General features: G+C 45.0%; 1 non-coding gene and 1 pseudogene across 7 annotated transcripts in view; one reads left to right on the plus strand and one right to left on the minus strand.

Annotated features, from left to right (window-relative positions):
* The window catches only part of LOC129135662 (uncharacterized), a 97,956-nt gene that overhangs the window by 59,613 nt on the left and 14,041 nt on the right, over positions 1 to 24,302 (minus strand). The window lies entirely within an intron of this gene.
* Positions 9,054 to 16,245, plus strand: LOC129135600 (endogenous retrovirus group K member 6 Env polyprotein-like; annotated as a pseudogene).

Here is a 24,302-nt window from a genome sequence, read left to right on the forward strand (position 1 = left end):
AGATTATAATTTGAACATCAAAAATAAAAGTGACGGCCAGGTGCAGCGGCTGATACCTGTAATCCCGGCACTTTGGGAGACCGATGTAAGTGGATCACTTGAGCCCAGGACTTTGAGACCAGCCTGAGCAACATACTGAGACCCCCATCTCTAAAATAAATAAATACAAATAAAAGTGACGAGAATTGATTATAGAACATCAACTCAATTTGAGTCTATAAAGATTACTGGTGGAGGGGGGCAATGGGGAGAAGGAGGAAGAGAATATATTTGTGTCCTAGATTATTTTCCTTAGTTTTGAGAGAATCTTCGGGTCTCCTGGGCCTTCTAGCCCAGTATTTATGTTTATTATTTATTATTTATTTTTTATTTTTTTAGATGGAGCCTCACTATGCCACCAGACTGGAGTGCAGTGGTGCGATCTCGGGCCACTGCAACTTCCGCCTCCCAGGTTCAATCTATTCTCCTGTCTCAGCCCCCAAGTAGCTGGGACTACAGGCACCTGCCACCACGCCCGGCTAATTTTTTTGTGTTTTTAGTAAAGACAGGGTTTCACCCTGTTAGCCAGGATGGTCTCGACCTCCTGACCTCGTGATCTGCCCCCGTCGGACTCCCAAAGTGCTGGGATTACAGGCATGAGCCACTGTGCCCGGCCGCACCCAGCTAATTTTTGTATTTTTTGTAGAGATGGTGTTTCACCATGTTGATCCAGGCTGGTCTCAAACTCCTGACCTCAGGTGATCCGCCCGCCTTGGCATCCCAAAATACAAGGATTACAGGCATGAGTCACTACACCCTACCTATTTTCCTTAGTTTTCAGAGAACATTTGTGTCCCCTGGGTGTTCTAGCCCAGTAGATTTCAAACTTTGCTGCATCGAGGACCTTGTTGAAATGCAGGTTCTCATCTGGGAGGCTCAGCGGGCCAGCAAATCTGCACTGGTTTAGGAAGCTCACCCTGAGTATCAAGCTTCAGTGAGGATCAGGCAGACCCGTGCCTACCAAACCCCTCTCAGCTGGGCTTAACTCTGGCTCTCTCCAGCCAGGGTTCCTCCCCTCAAAATAGGAGCTATTTTCAAAAAGTCTCTTGGGAAAAAGGCCCTGTTTTAAAATTGGGGTGTTCAGGATTGGCCATCTGCTCACCATGGGGTTTTAAGACCTTTGCCCAGAACCCTGCAACCAACTTAGAACTGACATCTTTACTTTTGAAGGCCCCACTCCACACCATATTAAATTCATTAAAATCAACCCCCATTACAGGCATATCTCAGGCATCACGCCCTCAGAACGGAGTTGTAGCTGATCCCTTGACAGTGTTGTAAAGCATTAAACATGCATTCATTGCAGCCTTGCAGTTTGCACATTTAGGAGCCAATTGTCTTAGGTCTAAAGCATTCATATCGAAGCATTTTTCTGGGCCCCAGACACTATGCTTCCCAGCCCTAATAGCCTCTGCAATGCTGGTTCCTACTGGCCCACTCCTGGGTTCTGGCCGGCTAGCCCGCGCCACCTCACTGCTCCCCCATTCAAGTGTGCCTTAAATGTGTGGTTTCCAAACTCATCTACACTTTAGGATCACCTGGGATTTTTCTTTAAATCTTCCAAAACCCAGGCCACACCCAAGAACAATTAAACCTCAACCTCTGGAATGGGACATAGCATCCGTTTTTTGTTTTGTTTTGTTTTTGAGACAGGGCCTCACTCTGTTACCGAGGCTGGAGTGCAGTGGCACAATCATAGCTCACTACAGGCTCCAACTCCTGGGCTCAAGAAACCCTCCCACTTCAACCCCCACGGTAGCTGGGATCACAGGCGGGCACCACCACGCCTGGCTAATTTTTAAAATTTTTATAGAGACAGTATCTCCCTATGTTCTCCAGGCTAGTCTCAAACTCCTGGGCTCAAGCGATACTCCCGCCTCAGCCTCCCAAGCTGCTGGGATTATAGGCATGAGCCACCATGCCTGGACATCAGCATCTGTATTTTTTGAAGCACAGACGAGTTTGGGAACTACCGCGCTAGACTGAGCTCGGTTTCCTAGCCCTGTCTGACCATAGGATTCGGCTGGGCTGCTTTTGAAAACAGAGCTCCCCAGGCTCCTTCCCAGGTAATTCTGATTCATTAGGTCTGGGGTGGGCCCCGGAATGTGCATTTTTATGAGATCCCTCTGGGTGAATCAGGCTAAAGCCAGTTTGGGATCTGAGACCTTGGAGATCATTCCCCAGCTTCCCTCCTAACCCAGTTCCCGGCTTGGCCCACCTCACCCAGGCTGTGTCACGTCTGACTTCTCAGATTACACCGGAGAGGGAAGCCCCAGCCATCACAATGTGAGAACATTTTACAATGACCAGGATATGCCAAATACATTTTAAGACCCATTCTGGATTAGCGTTCACCTTAAACTTGACAGACTCTGAGAACGGGCTGGCCATGTGCTGTGCACAACCCTTAGTGCTCTTCTGTGACTAATATATGGATAATTGATTGTTGGAATCTCAGGAAGCCTCTCTCTCTCAGAGGGGTTGAAGTTAACTTCTTTATTTCTGAGGTAGGGAAGAAAATGAGGATGTTCTGCCTTTTGCTAGACTGAATACTGTCCTCCAAAAATTCACATTCACCAGGAATCCCAGAATGTGACCTTATTAGAAAATAGGGGCAGGGCATGGTGGCTCATGCTTGTAATCTTAGCACTTTGGGAGGCTGAGGCAGGAGGATCACTTGAGGTCAGGAGATCGAGACCTGCCTGGCTAGCATGGCAAAACCCTGTCTCCACTAAAAACACAAAAATTAGCTAGGCATGGTGGCGTGCACCTGTAATCTCAGCTACTTCACAGGCTGAGGCTGAAGAATCACTTGAACCCAGGAGGCAGAGTTGCAGCAAGCTGAGATTGTGTCACTGAACTCCAGCCTGGGCAACAGAGAAAGACTCCATCTCAAAAAAAGAAAAGAAAATAGGATCACTGCAGATCTAATTACAAAGAGGACATATTGGAATAGCGTGTGTCGACCTTAAATTGAGTAATAATGGCATTCCTCATGGGAAGAGAAGAAGAGACAGAGACACACAGGGGAGAAGGCCACATGAGAATGAAGGAAGAAAATGGAATGATGTGGCCACAAGCCAAGGATTGCCGGCAACTACCAGAAGCCAGAAGAGGCAAGGAAGGATTCATCCCTAGAGCCTTCAGAGCGAGCACGGCCCTGCCCGTTTCAGACATCAAGCTTCTGGAAGTGGAGAGAATGACTTTCTGTTGTCCTGAGCCACCCATTTGGGGAACTTTGTTAGAATAGTCACAGCCAGGTCATGTGCTCCTGAATGCATCTCAGGCATTAATAAGCACTGTCTTGGCCAGTCAGGGTGGCTCACCCCTGTAATTCCAGCACTTTGGGAGGCTGAGGTGGGGAGATCACCTGAGGTCAGGAGTTCGAGACCAGCCTGACCAACATGGAGAAACCCCATCTCTACCAAAAATACAAAAATTAGCTGGGCGTGGTGTTGCGCACCTGTAATCCCAGCTACTTGGGAGGCTGAGGCAAGAGAATCACTTGAAACCTGGAGGCAGAGGTTGCAGTGAGCCGAGACTGCGTCATTGTACTCCAGCCTGGGCAACAAGAGCGAAACTCCGTCTCAAAAAAAATAATAAGTGCTGTCTTGACTATGGTCATCAAAAATATTTGATTACGGGTTAGCTAGAAAGCCTGCCCCTTTCACAGACGGACGGAAGGGCCAAAAGAAAATTGATTGTTTGCAGTGGGGCAAGAAGGATAAGAATCCTATGGAAAAAAAAAGAGGGATTTGTTTAGTGAGCGCTGGGGAGAGGCATTTGTTTTCTTGCTTAAAAAAGAAACACAGGTTGGGTGCGGTGGCTCAAGCCTTAATCCCAGCACTCTCAGAGGCCAAGGTGGGTGGATCACCTAAGGTCAGGAGCTCCAGACCAGCCTGGCCAACACTGTGAAACCCCATCTCTACTAAAAAGACAAAAACAAAAGAAAGAAAGAAATTAGCCAGGCCTGGTGGCGAGCGCCTGTAATCCCAGCTACTGGGGTGGCTGAGGCAGAGAATCACTTGAACCTGGGAGGCAGAGGTTGCAGTAAGCCAAGATGGCATCGTTGCACTCCAGCCTAGGCAACAAGAGTGAAACTCTGTCTCAAACAAAAAGAAAGAAAGAAAGAAAAACATATTTTTAAGTACACTCAGTGGAGTTAAAAAATACATTCTCGTTTCACAGTGCTTTTGGAATCTTTTCTAAACTTCTGTTGCACATGATCTAATTTGATCTTCATAGCAACTCCCTGAGGTGGATAGGGCAGGCCTTTCTGAACACCTATTTTCTAGTTTGCATTAAAAGAACGGAATTGGCTGGGACCAGTGGCTCATGCCTATAATCCCAACACTTTGCGATACAGAGGGGAAGTGCTCAGAAGGGAAGAATGTGGTCCTTTTAAATGATATGGAAGTCACGAAGGGAAGTACTGGGTAGAGGAGGGTGTGGTCTCTGGCTAGAGCTCCACCCCAGGGCCTGTGCCCACGGACCTAGGTGAGGACAGGCATTTTTGTTTTCCTGCACAGATGTTGCATTTCCCAAGACCACCCCGGCTGCCACACCCCCATTCTATGCCTATAAAAACCCTGAGACCCTAGCAGGCAGACACACAGGCAGCTGGACTTCGAGAGGGGCACATCACCGGAGGAACACAAGGGTGCTGGACGTCAAAAGGAACTCACCAATGGGCACCGACACACCGCAGGCCACTGACTGCAGAACGACGCAGAGTTTGGCTGGGACATTCGGAGAAGAGTCAGGCCACTCACCCGACTCCAGGGGTAAACCATCTCCCTTCTGGCTCCCCCATCTGCTGAGAGATACTTCCACTCAATAAAACCTTGCACTCTCACGCCTGTAAATACAGCACTTTGGGAGGCCGAGGCGGGTAGATCACGAGGTCAGGAGATCCAGACTATCCTGGCTAACACAGTGAAACCCCATCTCTACTAAAAATACAAAAAAATTAGCCAGGCGTGGTGGTGGGTGCCTGTAGTCCCAGCTACTTGGGAGGCTGAGGCAGGAGAATGGCGTCAAACCAGGAGGCGGAGCTTGCAGTGAGCTGAGGTCGCACCATGTCCGGTACACCAAGGCAAGAACCCCGGGACAAAGAGAGCCCTCTGTCCTTGCAATAAGGCGGGGGTCTAATTGAGCCGACTAACACAAGCTACCTACAGACGGCTAAACTAAAACAGCACCCTGTAACACACGCCCACTGGGGCTTCAACTATAAACATTCACCCCTGGACACTGCCATGGGGCTCCCTGCCTGTCTGCATGCTCCCCTAGAGGTTTGAGCACTGGGGCACTGAATAAACGAAACACACCCGCATCGCATGCCCTTCGAGGGGGACAACGGAACTTTTCCCATTTCATCTGAGAGGCCAAGGCAGGAGGATCGCTAGAGCCCATGAGTTTGAGACCAGCCTACACAACATAGCAAGACCCATCTCTACAAAAAAAATAAGTAAACAACAACCAAAAAAAGCATTAAAAATTAGCCAGCTGTGGTGGCACACACCTGTAGTCTCAGCTACTCAGGAGGCTGATGTGGAAGGATTGATTGAGCCCAGGAGATTGAGGCTGCAGTGAGCCAAGATTGAACCACTGCGCTCCAGCCTGGGCGACAGAGTGACACCCTGTTTCGATAACAAAAAAAGAATGGAACAAAATAACTTCTCAAATAGCTAGCAGAGGCAGATCTGGTTCTCAAATGTAGGTTTTCCAGGTTTCAATTCTTGTTTCTAGCAGTATTATGGAGAAACATGATCACTAATACATGAAGGAGAGGAGGTTTCAAGTTCTGATGAAAAGACGGTAAACAGAGGAGTTAGTTGACTAGGAGTGACTAGGAATAGGAAGAAAACGCATGACACTACTTAGAGGAAAGAAGAAAAATAAGCATAGAGGTGACTGAGCAGACAGAAAGGACTTGGAAGAAGCGTGTTTAGCCCTGTCTCTCAATTTTTTCCCTTGCGTTAGTAACTTCCCTGATGACTTGGATGAATCTTCTTTTCCAGGGTACCTAGTGTTCCCTTTCTGTCCACTTCTCCTTTCCCAGGGCGCATACAGTCTGGGAAAGCATGCTCTGCATGTTTCTCATATCTTTCCTTCCTTAATCAGCCCCTGGCATCTCTACATAACCCATATACACCTGGAGTTCCACATGTACCAGTCTTTGCACTGCAGTGAATTCAAAGAATGGTAGACTCTAGCTGGGCGCAGGGGTCACACCTGTAATCCCAGCACTTTGGGAGGCTGAGGCAGGTGGATCACTTGAGCCCAGGAGTTCAAGACCAGGCCTGGCCAACGTGGTGAATCCCCATCTCTACTAAAAATACAAAAATTAGCTGGGCTTGGGGGTACATGCCCAGTAGTCCCAGCTTTTGTGGAGGCTGAGGCAGAAGAATTGCTGGAACCCAGGAGGCAGAGGTTGCAGTGAGCTGAGACTGTGCCACTGCACTCCAGCAGCCTGGGCAACAGAGCAAGGCCCAGTCTCAAAAAAACACAAAGACATAACTAAACAAAAAAAAAACAAAAAAACAAAAAACATAAAACGCGCACACACAGAAAAACAAAGGTAGACTCCAATAAGAAAAATTCACTCAAAAGCAATACAAATAATTATTCAGTCAACCCAATTCTATCTCAGTTCTTTATTATATATAGAAACTTATTCTGTCCAGATTCCCGAGCTTTCTTTTTCTTATTTTTTTTTGTTTTCTTTTGAGACAGGACCTCACTCTGTCACCCAGGCTGGAGTATAGTGGCTAAATCATGGCTCACTGCAGCCTCAGCCTCCTGGGCTGAAGTAGTTCTCCCACCTCAGCCTCCCAAGTAACTGGGACTACAGGTGCATGCCACCATGCTCAGCAACTTTTTGTATTTTTTGTAGAAACGGGGTCTCACTATGTGGGCCAGGCTGGTCTTGAACTCCTGGACTCAAGAAGTCCACCTGCCTCAACCTCCCAAAGTGCCAAGATTACAAGCATGAGCCACTGCATCTGGCTGATTCCTTAATTTTCTTTTTCTCTTTGCCCATTGCCTGGATTCCATAAGCAGAAGGAAAACCCAGGAGCTGACTTTGTAGGCAAGACTCTTTCCTCTTCAAAACGTAAATTGGCTCAAGTGGTACCAAAACTGAAACATGTTTATAACTTAACATCTTTTCTTCCTACCACCCCCTTCAATCTCTTGAGCAATGAGAAAAGGCACTGGGCTCTTTATTTGTGTAGGGAAAAGAAAGAGAGATCAGACTGTCACTGTGTCTATGTCGAAAGGGAAGACATAAGAGACTCCATTTTGAAAAAGATCTGTACTTTAAACAATTGCCTTGCAGAGATGTTGTTCATTTGTAGCTTTGCCCCAGCCACTTTGCCCCAACCACTTTGACCCAACTTGGAATTCACAAAAACATGTGTTGTATAAAATCAAGGTTTAAGGGATCTAGGGCTGTGCAGGACGTGCCTTGTTAACCAAATGTTTACAAGCAGTATACTTGGTAAAAGTCATTGCCATTCTCTAGTCTCAATAAACCAGGGGCACAATACACTGTGGAAAGCCGCAGGGACCTCTGCCCTTGAAAGCAGAGTATTGTTGAAGGTTTCTCCCCATGTGATAATCTGAAATATGGCCTCGTGGGATGAGAAAGACCTGACTGTCCCCCAGCCCGACACCTGTAAAGGGTCTGTGCTGAGGTGAATTAGTAAAAGAGGAAAGCCTCTTGCAGTTGAGATGGAGGAAGGCCACTGTCTCCTGCCTGCCCCTAGGAACTCAAAGTCTCGGTGTAAAACCTGATTGTACATTTGTTCAAGTCTGAGATAGGAGAAAAGCTGCCCAGTGACGGGAGGCGAGACATGTTTGCAGCAAACAAACCTGCTCTCCTACTACATTCCTTTTTGCTGAAATAATGAAAATCATAATCAATAAAAACTGAGGGAACTCAGAGGCCGGTGCCGGTGCATGCCCTTTGTGTGCTGAGTGCCGGTCCCCTGGACCCACTGTTGTTTCTCTATACTTTGTCTCTGTGTCTTATTTCTTTTCTCCGTCTCTCATCCCACCCGACTAGAAATACCCACAGGTATGGAGGGGCAGGCCACCCCTTCCTCTGGAGCCCAGCGTGGGGCCCTTCTCTAGGGTGAAGGTACGCTAAGAACGTGAGCATTGAGGACAGCGGACGAGAGATTCCCGAGTACGTCCACAGTCAGCCTTGCGGTTAGCTTGTGCGCTGGGAGGAATCCAGGGTAACAATGGGGCAAACTGAAAGTAAATATGCTTCTTATCTCAGCTTCATTAAAATTCTCTTAAGAAGAGGGGGAGTTAAAGATTCTACAGAAAATCTAGTTACGCTATTTCAAACAATAGAACAATTCCGCCCATGGTTTCCAGAACAGGGAACTTTAGATTTAAAAGATTGGGAAAAAATTGGCAAAGAACTAAAACAAGCAATTAGGGAAGGTAAAATCATCCCACTTACAGTATGGAATGATTGGGCCATTATTAAAGCAACTTTAGAACCATTTCAAATAGAAGAAGATAGCGTTTCAGTCTTTCATGCCCCTGAAAGCTGTGTAATAGATGGTGAAGAAGAGGCAGAAACAGAGTTTAAGAAAGGAATGGAAAGTTCACTTTGTAAAAATGCAGTAGATCCTGTACTGGCTTGGTCAATGCAGAATGTTGACTATAATCAATTACAGGAGGTAATATATCCTGAATCATCAAAATTGGGGGAAGGAGGTCCAGAATTATTTGGGCCATCAGAGTTTAGACCACGATGGCCACCAACTCCTTCTCCCGCGGTTCAGATGCCTGTGATGTCACAATCTCAAATGCCAATCCAGGCACAGTATCCGCAATACCATCCAGTAGAAAATAAAACCCAACCATCGGTAGTTTATCAACACCAGCCGCCAGCCGAATTTCAGTATCCGCCGTCTCCAGAGGTTCAGTATGGATCTCAGGCAGTGCGTCCTGTGCCAAATAGCAAGGCACTGTATCAACAACCCACGGCGATGGTGTTTGATCTTACAGTACCACCTAGTGGACAAGAATGTGCACTGCATGAGACCATTGCTACAGCCAGAAAACAGGGAGATCTTGAGGCATGGCAATATCCGGTAATGTTACAACCGATGACGGCCGGGAAAGGGAGTCAAGCAGGAGCGTCTGTCTGAACTGAGACTAGATATGAGTCTCTCACCATAAAAATGTTAAAAGATATGAAGGAAGGAGTTAAACAATATGGACTTAACTCTCCTTATAAGAGAACATTATTAGATTCCATTGCTTATGGAAATAGACTTATTCCTTATGATTGGGAAATTTTGGCTAAATCTTCCCTTTCACCCTCTCTATCTCCAGTTTAAAACCTGGTGGATTGATGGGGTACAAGAACAGGTACGAAAAAATCAGGCTACTAATCCTGTTGCTTATATAGATGCAGACCAATTGCTAGGAACAGGTCCAAATTGGGGCACTATTAACCAACAATCAGTAATGAAAATGAGGCTATTGAACAACTAAGGGCTATTTGCCTCAGGGCCTGGGAAAAGATTCAGGACCCAGGAACCTCATGCCCTTCTTTTAGTTCAATCAGACAAGGCTCTAAATAGCCATATCCAGACTTTGTGGTAAGGTTGCAAGATGCAGCTCAAAAATCCATGGCATGTAGTAACGCCCGAAAAGTTATTGTAGAAATAATGGCTTATCAAAATGCAAATCCAGAGTGTCAATCAGCCATAAAGCCATTAAGAGGAAAGGTTTCAGCAGGAGTTGATGTAATTACAGAATATGTGAAGGCTTGTGATGGGATTGGAGGAGCTATGCATAAGGCAATGCTATTGGCTAAAGCAATTACAGGGGTTGCTTTAGGAGGACAAGTTAAAACATTTGGGGGAAAATGTTATAATTGTGGTCAAATCGGTCATCTAAAAAAGAATTGCCCAGGCTTAAATAAACAGAGCAAAAAAAAAAAAAAAAAAAAAAAAGAGCCACCTGGCCTGTGTCCAAGATGTGGAAAAGGAAAACATTGGGCTAAGGAATGTCGTTCTAAATTTGATAAAAATGGACAACCATTTTCGGGAAACGGCAAGAGGGGCCAGCCCCAGGCCCCGCAACAAAGTGGGGCATTCCCGATTCAGCCATTTGTTCATCAGGGTTTTCAGGGACAACAACCCCCACAGTAAATACCACCATTTCAGGAAATCAGCCAATTACATTACAATACTACAATTATCCCCTGCCTTAGCAGGCAGTTCTGCAGTAGATTTATGTTCTACTCAAATGATTTCTTTACTCCCTGGAGATCCCCCGCAAAAGATTCCTACAGGGGTATATGGCCCGCTGACAGAAGGTATGGTAGGCCTTATTTTAGGAAGATCTAGTCTAAATTTGAAAGGAGTTCAAATTCATACTAGGGTAACTGACTCAGATTATAAAGGGGAAATTCAGTTAGTGATCAGCTCTACTGTTCCCTGGAGTGCCAATCCAGGTGATAGAATTGCTCAATTACTGCTCTTGCCTTTTATTAAAATTGGGGATAGCAAAACAGAAAGAACAGGAGGGTTTGGAAGTACCAACACTGCTGGAAAAGCTGTTTATTGGGCTAGTCAGCTCTCAGAGAATAGACCTGTGTGTACAGTTACTATTCAGGGAAAACAGTTTGAAGGTTTAGTGGATACTGGGGCTGATGTTTCTATCATTGTCTTAAATCAATGGCCAAAAAATCGGCCTAAACAAAAGCCTGTTACAGGGCTTGTTGGTGTGGGCACTGCCTCAGAAGTGTATCAAAGTGCCAGGATTTTACATTGTCTAGGACCTGTTAATCAAGAGAGTACAGTTCAGCCTATGATTACTTCTATTCCAATTAATTTATGGGGCCGAGACTTATTAGAACAGTGGCATGCAGAGATTACTATTCCAGTCTCTCTATACAGACCCACGAGTCAAAAAATCATGACTAAAATGGGATGTCTCCCTGGCAAAGGACTAGGGAAAAATGGAGAAGGCATTAAAGTTCCAACTGAGGCTAAGGGAAATCCAGAAAGAACAGGACTAGGGTATCCTTTTTAGTGGTGGCCACTGTAGAGCCTCCAAAACCCATTCCATTAACTTGGAAAACAGAAAAGCCTGTATGGGTAAATCAGTGGCCACTACCAAAACAAAAGCTGGAGGCCTTACACTTATTGGCAAAAGAACAATTAGGAAAGGGACATATTAAGCCTTCATTTTCGCCTTGGAATTCTCCTGTGTTTGTAATTCAGAAAAAATCAGGCAGATGGCGCATGCTAACTGATTTAAGAGCTGTTAATGCAGTAATTCAACCCATGGGGCCTCTCCAACCTGGGCCGCCCACTCCAGCCATGATCCCCAAAGATTGGCCTTTAATTATAATTGATCTGAAGGATTGTTTTCTTACCATTCCTCTGGCAAAACAGGATTTTGAAAAATCTGCTTTTACCATACCAGCCATAAATAATAAAGAACCAGCCACTAGATTTCAGTGGAAAGTGTTGCCTCAGGGAATGCTTAATAGTCCAACTATTTGTCAGACTTTTGTAGCTCAAGTTCTTCAACCAGTTAGAGACAAGTTTTCAGACTGTTATATCATTCATTATGTTGATGATATTTTGTGTGCTGCAGAAACAAGAGACAACTTAATTGACTGTTACACATTTCTGCAGACAGAGGTTGCAAACGCAGGCCTGACAATAGCATCTGATAAGATTCAGACCTCCACTCCTTTTCATTATTTGCGAATGCAGGTAGAGGAGAGAAAAATTAAACCACAAAAAGTAGAAATAAGAAAAGACACATTAAGAACATTAAATGACTTCAAAAATTACTAGGAGATATTAATTGGATTCAGCCAACTTTAGGCATCCCTACTTATGCCATGTCAAATTTGTTCTCTATCTTGAGAGGGGATCCAGACTTAAATAGTAAAAGAATATTAACTCCAGAGGCAACTAAAGAAATAGAATTAGTTGAAGAAAAATTTCAGTCAGCAAAAGTAAGTAGAATAGATCACTTAGTCCCACTCCAACTTTTAATTTTTGCTACTGCACATTCTCCAACAGGCATTATTGTTCAAAATACAGATCTTGTGGAGTGGTCATTCCTTCCTCACAGTAAAGACTTTTACATTGTACTTAGATCAAATGGCTACATTAATTGGTCAGGCAAGACTATGAATAGTAAAATTGTGTGGAAATGACCCAGATAAAATCATTGTTTCTTTAAACAAGGAACAGGTTAGACAAGCCTTTATCAATTCTGATGCAGAGCAGATTGGTCTTGCTGGTTTTGTGGGAATTATTGATAATCATTACCCAAAAGCAAAAATCTTCCAGTTTTTGATATTGACTACTTGGATTTTACCTAAAATTACCAGACAAAAACCTCTAGAAAATGCTCTGACGGTGTTTACTGATGGTTCCAGCAGTGGAAAAGTGGCTTACACTGGGCCAAAAGAACAAGTCATTGAAACTCAATATCACTCAGCTCCAAGAGCAGAATTGGTTGCTGTCATTTCAGTGTTACAAGATTTTAATCAGCCTATTAACATTGTTTCAGATTCTGCATATGTAGTACAGGCTACAAAGGATGTTGAGACAGCCCTAATCAAATATAGTATGGATGATCAGTTAAATCAGCTGCTTAAATTGTTACAACAAACTGTAAGAAAAAGAAATTTCCCATTTTATATTGCTCATATCCGAGCACATACTAATTTACCAGGGCCTTTAACTAAGGCAAATCAACAAGCTGACTTGCTAGTATCATCTGCCTTCATGGAAGCACAAGAACTTCAGGCCCTGACTCATGTAAATGCAACAGGATTAAAAAACAAATTTGATATCACATGGAAACAAGCAAAAAATGTTGTACAACATTGTGCTCAGTGTCAAGTCTTACACCTGCCCGCTCAAGAGGCAGGAGTTAATCCTAGAGGTTTATGTCCTGATGCATTATGGCAAATGGACATCACACATGTACCTTCATTTGGAAAACTGTCATTTGTCCATGTGACAGTTGATACTTATTCACATACCATATGGGCAACCTGCCAGACAGGAGAAAGTACTTCCCATGTTAAAAGACATTTATTATCTTGTTTTGCAGTCATGGGAGTTCCAGAAAAAATTAAAACAGATAATGGGCCAGGATACTGTAGTAAAGCATTTCAAAAATTCTTAAATCACTGGAAAATTACACATACAACAGGAATCCCTAATTTCCAAGGACAGGCCATAATTGAAAGAACTAATAGAAGACTCTAAGCTCAATTGGTTAAACAAAAAAAGGGAAAAGTAAGGAGTATAACACTCCCCAGATGCAACTTAATCTAGCACTCTATACTTTAAATTTTTAAAATATATATAGAAATCAGACCACTACTTCTGCAGAACAACATTTCACTGGTAAAAAGAACAGCCCACATGAGGGAAAACTGATTTGGTGGAAAGACAACAAAAATAAAACATGGGAAATAGGTAAGGTGATAATATGGGGGAGAGGTTTTGCTTGTGTTTCACCAGGAGAAAATCAGCTTCCTGTTTGGGTACCCACTAGACATTGGAAGTTCTACAGTGAACCCATCAGAGATGCAAGGAAAGGCACCTCCGCAGAGACAGAGAACCCGCAATCGAACATCATCGACTCGCAGGGTGAACAAAATGGTGATATCAGAAGAAGAGATGAAGTTGCCATCCACCAAGAAAGTGGGGCCGCCGACCTGGGCCCAGCTAAAGAAGCTCACACAGTTAGCTGAAAAAAGCCTGGAAAACACAAGGGTAACACAAATTCCAGAGAATAGGCTGCTTGCAGCTTTAATGATTGTATCAACGGTGATAAGTCTCCCTATGTCTTCAGGAGCCGCTACAGCTAACTATACTTACTGGGGCTATGTGATTTTCCCACCCTTAATTCGGGCAGTCACTTGGATAGATAATCCTATTGAAGTATATGTTAATAACAGTGCATGGGTACCAGGCCCCACAGATGACCATGGCCCTGCCCAACCTGAAGAAGAAGGAATGATGGTAAACATTTCCATTGGGTATCATTATCCTCCTATTTGCCTGGGAAAAGCACCAGGATGCTTAATGCCTACAATTCAAAATTGGTTGATAGAAGTACCTACTGTCAGTGCCACCAGTAAATTTACTTATCGTGTGATAAGTGGAATGTCACTCGGGTCACAAATGAATAATTTACAGAATTCTTCCTATCAAAGATCATTAAAATTTAGGCCTAAAGGGAAACCATGCCCCAAGGAAATTCCAAAGGAATCAAAAGACCCAGAAGTCTTAGTTTGGGAAGAATGTGTGGCTGATACTGCAGTGGTACTACAAAACAATAAATTTGGAACTATTATTGACTAGGCCCCTCGAGGCCAATTATATTATGACTGTATGGGCCAGACCCACTCATATTCACAGGCTCCATCCGTCTGGCCCACTAATCCGGCCTATGATAGTGATTTAACTAAAAGGCTAGACCAGATTTATAGAAGGCTAGAATCACCCTATCCATGGAAATGGGGTGAAAAGAGGATTTCATCACCCTGACCAAAGTTAGTTAGTCCTGTTGTTGGTCCTGAACACCCAGAATTATGGAAGCTCACTGTGGCCTCATACCACATTAGAATTTGGTCTGGAAATCAAGTTATGGGAACAAGAAATCTTAAGCCATATTATACTATTAACCTAAATTCCAATCTGGAAATTCCTTTGCAAAGTTGTGTAAAACCCCCTTATATGCTAGTTGTAGGAAACATAGCTATTAAACCAGATTCCCAAACTACAACCAGTGGAAATTGTAGATTGTTTACTTGCATTGATTCAAATTTTGATTGGCAGAATGGTATTCTGTTAGTAAGGGCAAGAGAAGCCGTGTGGATCCCTCTGTCCATGGATCGACCGTGGGAGGCTTCTCCATCCGTACATATCTTAAGTATTAAAAGGAGTTCTAACTAGATCTAAAAGATTCATTTTTACTTTGATTGCAGTGATTATGGGTCTTATTGCAGTCACAGCTACTGCTGCGCCTGCTGGAATTGCTTTACACTCCTCTGTTCAAACTGCAGAATATGTGAATAATTGGCAAAAGAATTCCTCAAAATTGTGGAATTCTGAGACTCAACTAGATCAAAAATTGGCAAATCAAATTAATGATCTTAGACAAACTGTTATTTGGATGGGATATAGGCTCATGAGATTAGAATATCTTTTTCAGTTACAGTGTGACTGGAATACGTCAGATTTTTGTATTAAACCTCGAGCCTATAATGAATCTGAACATCACTGGGACATGGTTAGACGCCGTCTACAAGGAAGAGAAGATAATCTTACCTTAGATATTTCTAAATTGAAAGAACAAATTTTTGAAACATCAAAAGCCCAGTTAAATCTGGTGTCAGAAACGGAGGCAAAGGTAAAAGCTGTTGATAGCCTCACAAATTTTAACCCTGTCACTTGGGTTAAAACCATTGGAAATTCCACTATTGCAAATTTTGTATTAATTCTTGTATGTCTGTCCTCTCTATTGTTAGTCTACAGGTGTATCCAGCAGCTCCGGAGAGACAGCGACCAGCGAGAAGGGGCCATGATGACCATGGCGGTTTTGTCAAAAAGAAAAGGGGGAAATCGCAGGGAAAACAGAGAGATCAGACTGTTACTGTGTCTATGTCGAAAGGGAAGACATAAGAGACTCCATTTTGAAAAAGACCTGTACTCTAACAATTGCTTTGCTGAGATGTTGTTCATTTGTAGCTTTGCCCCAGCCAGTTTGCCCCAGTCACTTTGACCCAACTTGGAGTTCACAAAAACATGTGTTGTATAAAATCAAGGTTTAAGGGATCTAGGGCTGTGCAGGACGTGCCTTGTTAACCAAATGTTTACAAGCACTAAACTTGGTAAAAGTCGTTGCCATTCTCTAGTCACAATAAACTAGGGGCACAATGCACCGTGGAAAGCCGCAGGGAGCCCTGCCCTTGAAAGCAGCGTATTGTCCAAAGGTTTCTCCCCATGTGATAGTCTGAAATATGTCCTCATGGGATGAGAAAGACCTGACTGTCCCCCAGCCTGACACCCGTAAAGGGTCTTTGCTGAGGCGGATAAGGAAAAGAGGAAAGCCTCTTGCCGTTGAGATGGAGGAAGGCCACTGTCTCCTGCTTGTCCCTGGGAACTGAATGTCTCGGTGTAAACCCGATTGTACATTTGTTCAAGTCTGAGCTCGGAGAACAGCTGCCCTGTGGCGGGAGGCGAGACATGTTGCAGTAATGCTGCCTTGTTATTCTTTACTCCACTGAGATGTTTGGGTGGAGAGAAACATAAATCTGGCCTACCTGCACGTCCAGTCATAGTACCTTCCCTTGAACTTAATTATGATATAGATTCTTTTGCTCACATGTTTTTTGTTGACCTTCTCCTTATTATCACCCTGCTCTCCTATTACATTCCTTTTTGCTGAAATAATGAAAATCATAATCAATAAAAACTGAGGGAACTCAGAGGCCAGTGCCCGTGCAAGTCCTGGTGTGCTGAGTGCCGGTCCCCTGGACCCACTGTTGTTTCCCTGAACTTTGTCTCTGTGTCTTACTTCTTTTCTCCGTCTCTCATCCCACCCGACTAGAAATACCCACAGGTGTGGAGGGGCAGGCCACCCCTTCAATTTGGTGACACATAGCCTGTGGCCTCAAAGAACACTGACACCCCGGTAACATCCATTCGAAGAGCTTCTCCGTACCTCCCCTCCTTTATCCCCAAGGTCTCTGGGTCAGAGATCACTGAGTCATTCACAACATGATGTTTAACACCGAGACGCTCTGGAATTGCTCCTTCAAGACGACTCAGAAGAAGACGCAGTGCTGAGACAATCGTGTTCTCTCTCTCTCTGGATCACCGCCCAGAGACAAGGACTGCCAGAGACCCTGGCTTCCCCAGCTGCTGCCTCCCATTCCTGCGCCTGTGGGATGAGAGTTTGAAGCTGTGTGATCTTGACCAAGTTACTTACCCTCTCTAAGCATGTGTTTCCCTAAATGTGAAATAGGGATGATGGTGATGTGTTTATTTCACAGATTTGATAGAAGGATTAAATGAGAGATGCATCAAAAGCAGTGGGCACAGGGTCAATGCTCAGTGAGCTTTCTCTTTTCTTATCAATAGACAGGTCTCCATGAGGACAGAGACTGGCTTCATCTCGACTGTAGCCTCAGGGCTGGCCACAGTGTCTGCACCCAGCAGGACTTCAGTAAATATCTGTTTAGACACTAACCACAGACTTAGGCATAAAAGCCCTTTGGAAGAAAGTTGACCATTTCATGCACCTTCAGACTATGAAGAGCAATGATGACAACTTTAGCTCGACAGGGTCTCAGTGCCCATTCATCACCACTGTGAAAAGGCAGAAACCAGAGCTGTGTGTTTAACTCCCAGCCCCAAAACCTGTTGGCTTTGCTTTATCACTATGAGCTTCCAATGCCATCCCTTTAGAATGGGGCCTCTCTCTTCTTCCCCAAGGCACCAGCCTTCACCTCACACCTCTCCTTATTAGCTGGTTCCTCCTGTCTGTACTCTGAGCCCATGCTGTGCTCGTCAGATAGCAACATGGGAGAATACAGCAGCCCAGAATGCAGGCTGCAGAGTTAGATCCCCAGAACAGGATCTCAGCTGGCTCCATCCTTCCTCAGCTGGGCGACCATGGCCATTGACTTCCTCTCTGTGCCTCAGTTGCTCCATCTGTGAAATGACGATTGTCATAGTCCCTGCTTCAAAGAGTCACTGGGAGGATTAACTGAGAAAATGCAGGGAAGGTGCTTGGAACTAAATGCTCAAAAAAAGTCCATCTGGCCAGGCACAGTGTCTCACGCCTGTAATCCCAGCACTTCGGGAGACCGAGGCAGGTGGATCACTTGAGGTCAGGAATTCAAGACCAGCCTGGTCAACTTGGCAAAACCCCGACTCTACTAAAAATACAAAAATTAGCCAGGCATGGTGGCAGGCACCTGTAATCCCAACTACTTGGGAGGCTGAGGCATAAGAATCTCTTGAACCTGGGAGGCAGAGGTTGCAGTGAGCCGAGATGGTGCCACTGCACTCCAGCATGGGCAACAAGAGCAAAACTCTGTCTCAAAAAAAAAAAAAAAGTCCATCATTCTTATTAATGGAGGACAAATCATCTCAGTGCTTCTTTGGCTGATCAGTACCCTCAAAGCTAGTGTTATCCAATAGACCAGAGGTCCCCATCCCCCAGACCACAGACCAGTAGCAGTCTGTGGCCTGTTAGGAACTGGGCTGCACAGAAGGAGGTGAGCAGTGAGCTAATGAGTGAAGCTTCATCTGTATTTACAGCTACTCCCCATGGCTAGCGTTACCACCTGAGCTCTGTCTCCTGTCAGATCAGCAGTGGCATTAGATTCTGATAGGAGCACCAACCCTATTGTGAACTGCATGTGGAAGGGATCTAGGTTGTGTGCTCCTTATGAGAATCTAATGCCTGATGATCTGTCACTGTCTCCCACCACCCGGAGATGGGATTATCTAGTTGCAGGAAAACAAGCTCAGGGCTCCCACTGATTCTACATTATGGTGAGTTGTATAATGATTTCATTATATACTATAATGTTCATAACAATAGAAATAAAGTACACAATAAATGTAATGCACTTGAATCATACTGAAACTTCCCCTAAAAAATACATGGAAACTGGTCCTTGGTGCTAAAAAAAATTGGGGACCACTGCAATAGACTATTCAGTCATGGTCCAATCAAACATTCTGCAATGGCGGGCTTGCTGTAATCTGCACTGTCCAACATGGGAGCTGCTAGCCACCCACATGGGCTGTTGAGCTCTTGAAATGTGGCTGGTGAGAATGAAGAACTGAATTTTCAATTTTCTCTTAACTAATTTTATTTTATTTTTTTTTTGAGACAGAGTCTCACTCTATCCTCCAGGCTGGAGTGCAGTGGTGCAATCTCGTCTCACTGCAACCTCCATCTCCCGGGTTCAAGCAATTCTCCTGCCTCAGCCTCCTGAGTAGCCAGGATTACAGGAACCCGCCATCATGCCCGGCTAATTTTTGTATTTTTGTAGAGACGAGATTTCACCATGTTGACCAGGCTGATCTTGAACGCCTGACCTCAGGTGATCTGCCCAACTTGGCTCCCAAAATGCTGGGATTACAGGTGTGCCACCATGCCTGCCCTTAACTCATTTCTAAATCACAAAATCTAAACAACAAGTGGCTAGGAGCTACCACAGTGTACAAGGCAGCTGTAGAATCACAGGAAATTGTCAATGACCCTATCCTGCTTCAAGTGGACTTTTCTCCCTCATGGTGAGACTCTAGATTCTTTCCTTTTCTCTCACATTTTTTAGACTTTCAGGCTTAGACCATGAAAATAAGTTCTGTCCTTCCAAGAAAAAAACGTTCATAACACTTACTGTATACCAGGCTGATTTCAGTGCTTTACATGTATTAATTTACAACAACTCTGAGGCAGGAGCTGTGATTATGCCCATTTAACAGACGACAAAACTGAGGCACAAAGCAGTGCTGGAACTTCTCAAAGTCACACAGGTAGCAGGAGGCAGAGCTCGGATTTGAACTCACTTTGGGTTCAGCAACTCACAGCTCTCACCTATGACATAATATTACTTCTGTGGTCAAAACACTTAGACCTGGATTTCACAGGAATCTTGTGCTTGCCTGGCTGCTAGGGAGGTTTTCATCATCTTCCTTATCTCACAGTTCAAAACCCAGGGCCTCCAAGCTCTTGCTACGGTGGCCGTTCACTGGCAGGATGCTTCTGGGAAGGTTCCTCTTTTCTGTCATTTTTCTTATTCCTGTTTTTGGCTCATTGGTGTTTATCTGCAGAACTTTGTTTCCTTCTGCTCAATTCATAATCAGAGTGCTTTTCCTCCTGGCTCAATTCATAAGTATTTGTGCAAAAAGAGGTTGGCGCAGAGCCAGGCGACTGACGACACCCGGCTCATCTGGCAAGTGGATATCAAATTGTTGTATCTCATTCTGCCATTCACAGCTCCTGCTATGGGGCTGGGTCATCTGCCAGCTCTCCAAGGAGCTGGCGGGAAACCGCTGCAATCAGAGCGAACCCAAGGCCCGGGTGAGCCCGCCTCGGCACAGCACTCCAGCTGCCCCCAGTGCCTTTTGGGGACACATCTGCTTTGCCAGGCAGGGCTGTGGGAGGGCCGCCTGCCTCCTGTCCATCACAGGGAAAACCTACCCTTGTCCCGCGTCCCTTCCAGGCAGCCTGTGTGGAGATTGCTGCGTTCACCTTTAATATGGCTAAAATGTTTTCCTTCAATGACAGCAATGCTGCCACAACCCATCAAGACACCCAGGAACTGATGTCCCTTGGCAGATGATGCTGGAAAGATGGGATTCCCGGCAGCCTTTGCATCTGTTGCTCACAGCCCACGAGCATCTCCACCGTCCAGCAGGTCAGGGCACGGTCTCTCTCTCTCTCACGGTCTCTCTCACGGTCTCTCTCTCTCACGGTCAGGGCAGAAAGAGAGAGTGTCCATCTGGAGCAGACTCGGATTTTAAATGAGTGTCACCGATAATTTAACATGATCGATGGCTGAGGTATTTTACTAAGTTCAGGAGTCCCAGTTCTCAGAGAGGGGCAGCCAGCCATGACTGTAAGACCTGGGCACACCGTACAAACCAGACAGCAGGTCTCACCCCTCCCCAGAGAGCTCCAGAGAGTATCAAAGAGTGAAACAGCAGAGGGATGGTCTGGGTGGGGTCACCGTGGCTGGCAAGGGTCTGTGACAGCACCTTGTTAGGCTACTCCCAAGAGGAAATTTGGAGAGAGGGTGGGAGGGCAGCTCTCAGTGCAAGCTAAGTCTCCTGGAAAGTAACTTCCAAACTTTGGAGGATTGTGAGCAAGATGGGACCAACTTCTACCTAAAAGCAACTTCTACCTAAAAGAATGTTAATAGCAAGATAACTCATCCTAATGTTGGTCCAAGCTAGGTCTTTATTATGCATCATAAAGGCTCTGAGAATAACAATGTAACCTCCAAAAGGGCTGCGGGCTTTGAGGAATCTCAGGCAACTAGCTTCCTTCTGCTCAGTGACTCCCCTGGAGCACAGCAAAGCAAGGAAACACTTAGAGCCTGGCTTGAGTTCTGAATTTCAAATACAGGGAGTCCATCTCTTTCTACCCAATTGTTCCCTAGATGAGTAACTAACTCCTTCCCCTTAACCGCACATACTTCCTTCCAAAGCACAAGAGCGATGGGCTGTCCATGAGCCTTCCCAAAACATGTGCACCTTGTGACATAAATTCTGTCACCCAAAGAGACCAAACAAAATGCAAAACCAAAGTGGAGGCTTTCCTTGAATTATAGGTTCTAAGGAGTTTCGGACCCTCTACAAAACCCAAGAGTTAGGAATTGCCTGTAAGAAGCACCAGCTCTTGTTTTAAAGAGGCAATTTAAGAATAATAGCCGTGCTGATGCCACACTACGCTAAGGGAGAATAATGAACCTTATAAAACTAGCGATTTTCCAATTGCTTTTGCTGCTGGAAACACTGATTATGCTAATTAAAGGGTAGAATAGTAAATAGCCACTCTTTCGCATCCAATTAAGTGTTCAGATTATTTCTCAGATGTACTTGTTGAAAATAGCACTTCTGATAATCATGAGTCCCAAATAAACAGAGTCAAGTGTGGTGTGGTACATGAGTGTGTGTGTGTACACACATGTGTGTTTCTGGAGACCATTTTATGGAGATCCCCCATCCCATAGCTCCCCAAATTCCTATGAGACCAAATAAGAAAAATCACAGTTTCCTAAGACTACAGCTTTGGATATCTTTGGAAATGGTGTGTATTGAGAACAGAGAATATGGAAACTATTTCATGTTGGCAATATCTGTGATTTAACATTGCAAACATTAGAAATGCAACTGGTTCTTCAGAGCCACCTAAGTCCCTCATAATGGCAATATTAGCTTCTTCTAAATAATAAATTAGCCAGTCAAACTGTGTTCTACAGCATGTTAGAAGTTTCATCCTTCTAGTCAATGTCACATTTCAAGGCAAAGTCGATTTATATGTAGGATAAACGAAGTGCTGTCACTAAAAATTGAGAATTATGTCTAATGCCAATCAGCAATGGAATAAATAAGTACTAGAGGATTTGCAAGTGAAAGCAACCATAGAAATGCTATCATCAGGAAGGAAAATGTATTACCTGCAGAGGTTACAGAAAAGACGCTAGAACCCAGAAGAGAAAGAATCTCTGTAAATATTTCCATTAAGTTAATCAAGACTGGCTGGGTACAGTGGCTCATGCCTGTAATCCCAGGACTTTAGGAGGCCAAAGCGGGCGGATCACGAGGTCAGGAGTTCGAGACCAGCCTGGCCAACATGGTGAAACCCTGTCTCTATTAAAAATACAAAACATTAGCCGGGCATGGTGGCATGCACCTGTAATCCCAGCGACCCAGGAGGCTGAGGCAGGAGAATTGTTTTAATCCAGAAGGCAGAGGCAGATGTTGCAGCAAGCCATCACACCATTGCACTCCAGGCTGAGTGAAAGATCATGGCTCCATTTTGAAAAAAAAAAAAAGAAAGAAAGAAAGGAAGTTAATCAGGGTGAGAATAGGATGAGTTTTTCACCCACAAAAGGAAATGAGATTCATTCATTTTTTCAACATACATTCCATCAATAGTGAGCCCCTGCTCTGAGCTCGGCCCATTCTAGGTCCCAGGAAATGGGTAACCAACCAGACATGGCCCCTGATTTGGAGCTCACATTTTAGAGCAGCTAAATGGACAGTAAACAAGTAAGTAAATTAAGATCATCTTAAATTTGGGGAAGTTCTTTAGAGAAGCACTTCCATAAAGCTCAATCGCATCATAGACTATGACTGCCAGGCAGTAGGGAAGGTAATATCTCACCTGCTTGTGGATAGCAGAGCTTCTGAGGCCTTGCAAAGTATTTAGTACTAAGATTTCTGTCTTAGGTCAAGTTCCCTAAAGGCAGAGCCTGAGGCAGGGATTGAGTGCATGTAATTCATTCAGGAAGAGCTCTCAGGAGATAGGAGTAAGGAAAACAGGATATGGCAGGGAAGGAGCTAAGTGAGATGTGGTCTTAGCTGGAGACCGGCTCCAGTCTGATCTCACAGGGAGCTCCAGAGTGTGAACTGCACCACCATGTTATCCCAGCCTAAGGTCTTTTGTTCTCCTGTGTCAGCCGGTCCCTGGCCAAGGGCTGCAGACTCTCTTGGGGCCCCAGCAGACCGGAGGAGAAGGAACATGGTCTGTGGTCTACTCTTTTGTGCACACCCACTCACCTCTTCCCCAGCTGACACTGCTGGAGGAGGAGAGGGAGAGATGTCATCTCCTCCTATGGCAACCTGTGAGATGGCAATGGCCCTTTTCCTGTTGGGCGTAATCTGCTGCCATCTCTTGCTGTATGTAGCCTGACACAGAAGGGTGAAGGTCACTAGGTTCCACTGACAGGGGTCTTTGTCTCAAGCAGCAACCATAGGACCGAGGGTCCCTTGCAAGATTCAGCCACATTTCATGACTGTCTGCAACACACCCCATGACTCTGATGGAAGGAACCCAATGCCCCATGCTGCACCCATTTCTGCCAGACTAGGGTCCCTGATCTCAATTTCTCTCTGCAGTCCCCATCTCTGGGGTCTGCAGACACATTTCAGATCCCTCCTTAGTACCTCCCAGGAGGCAGAAGCCAGAGGAAACGATCCTTGTCCCAATGCAACTGACCATGCCACCTCACTGCATGCTCTTTCTCCCTCTCCAGGAAAAATCAAGCTTGTTGAATACTTACCAATATGCCCACATGCATTTAGTCCCCATAACCACTTCTTGGGGCAGCATTACCATCCCCAAGTTACAGACGAGGAAACTGAGGAGAGCATTTATATAACATGCATCTAAGTGGTGGACAAAGGATCTAACCAGGCAGTGCGGCACCAGAGCACACATTTTTGTTGTTCAGAGAGATGGGGTCTCTCTCTGTCCCTCAAATTGGAGTACAGTGGCCTGATCATAGCTCACTGCAGCCTTGAACTCCCAAGCTCCAGCAATCTTCCCGCCTCAGCCTCCCGAGTAGCTGGGACTACACGCATTCACCACCAACCCAGCTAATTTTTAAAAAACATTTTTCTAGAGATAGGGTCTGACCCCAAACTCCTGACTTCAAGCGATCCTCCTGCCTCAGCCTCCCAAAGTGCTGGGATTACAGTTGT

This window comes from Pan troglodytes, chromosome 7 (genome assembly GCF_028858775.2).
Source record: "Pan troglodytes isolate AG18354 chromosome 7, NHGRI_mPanTro3-v2.0_pri, whole genome shotgun sequence".
Taxonomy (NCBI): domain Eukaryota; kingdom Metazoa; phylum Chordata; class Mammalia; order Primates; family Hominidae; genus Pan; species Pan troglodytes.